We start from the raw sequence: 1,498 nt of genomic DNA, 5'->3' as shown, positions 1-1,498 counted from the left end.
AATCTGCGATTATCAGCAACTCGCATTGCAGTCGATGTGCCATTGTGTTATTTGCTCCCACCTTTTACCAAAGTATTGGTAGCTTGGTGAGTATTATAATGCATCAAAAACTCCAAAAGATGTTTATTTTTTCCGCATGTCTTGAACCAGCTCACTAAGGTAATTAACTCTTTGCGACGATCTACCGGCGCTGGGGTCTCTACAGGGTGCTGGCCAATGAAGTAGTCAAAAGCACCTGCAGAAAAGAAAATATGATTGGTAGTACATAATGCCCCCAGCTTATCATTTAATTGCGCACTGACACACAACATAATGCATTGAGCACTGTGACATGCAACTTACGTCAATGGCTTGTAGCTTTTCAGGGGTCATTGGCTTTCTGCCCACTGTGGAGGCTTCTGACTTCAGGTTCCGATGGCAAGCTTGCCCTGTAACGCCCCTTTCCAGGAGTTGTGGAGTCGTCCAAAGGCTGCGTCTTTACAGAAACGCGAATCTTTGGGTGCCACCATAACTGCTGCGCACGTTGCCGAAGGAATAAAAATTCCATTCCCGAGGTGGACCTGTATGCAATAACAAATGCACACCCCAGTAGCACAAACGGGGCTCTGAATTGCGGGCCCCCGTGGGACCAGACAAGCCACAGACAAGCCAGTCGTCTCAAGACGTCAGGCCCTGAGCATTGGCAATGCTCAGTATCCTGAATGCACCTACCGCCTTCCATATTTGAATCAATAATGTATTGCAAATCTGCGTCGTAACATTGTTGGTGTGTAAACAGGTTGCTCAGACGATTGCGATGCTTGCGTGGTCATCCTCCATTATTTACGGCACATACCGCAGCATTGATGCGATGCGTGATGTTTGTTCAAGGTCTTGAGCCGCTCCCCCTCAGGACGCTTATCAATGATTGCTCTCGCACGTATACACCATGTGCCTCTGTAAAGAAATAATACAAACTATAAAACTAATTTTAGCCGTGCTATCATGAAGGACAAGCAATTTCGGTATGTAACTGAAAGAAAATTTTGCGCTATTTCGTCCCTCTACGCTGTGCAGTCTACAAAGTTTTAGTTAAAAAGACACTGAACAGTTAGAACGTTTCTGTTGACGCCGAGCATATAACCGAGACGGAGGCAGTACTTAAAGAACAGAGTGATTTAAAATGCGTACTTACGTCCTAGCAGCACGACGTCGCCGTCATAAAATCCGCCTTCCACCGGTCAAATGTTCACCACCGGCCTCCACCGGTCAAATGTTCACCACTCACGTCCTTCGGAGCGAAGTCATTCATCACCGAGACAAGGATGATAGGGTTCCACCATATTTGCACTGGACGTACGCATGAAAGGCGATGTCATCTTTGATCATGGATTGATCAAGGCAACACGAAGAAAGTCGCAAAAAATTGTATAACACAAATTCAACGCCAACGAGCGAGTGCCAGCGTGTTTTCCCAGCTACCTTCATCGCTTGACACTCAACCCAGCCGCAGGAGAGA

General features: G+C 46.7%; 1 long non-coding RNA gene across 1 annotated transcript; it reads right to left on the bottom strand.

Annotated features, from left to right (window-relative positions):
• Positions 1–360: 360 nt before the first annotated feature.
• Positions 361–1,268, bottom strand: LOC149369748 (uncharacterized). Its single transcript, XR_016289713.1, has 3 exons — positions 1,175–1,268; positions 712–936; positions 361–560 (listed from the first exon to the last, which is right to left on the bottom strand). It is a non-coding gene; the product is annotated as an uncharacterized LOC149369748 (long non-coding RNA).
• Positions 1,269–1,498: the final 230 nt, after the last annotated feature.

The sequence above is a fragment of the Amblyomma mixtum genome, chromosome 1 (genome assembly GCF_055824585.1).
Source record: "Amblyomma mixtum isolate Tamu chromosome 1, ASM5582458v1, whole genome shotgun sequence".
In the NCBI taxonomy this organism is placed as follows: Eukaryota; Metazoa; Arthropoda; class Arachnida; order Ixodida; family Ixodidae; genus Amblyomma; species Amblyomma mixtum.
This window is presented reverse-complemented; position numbering and strand designations above follow the sequence as displayed.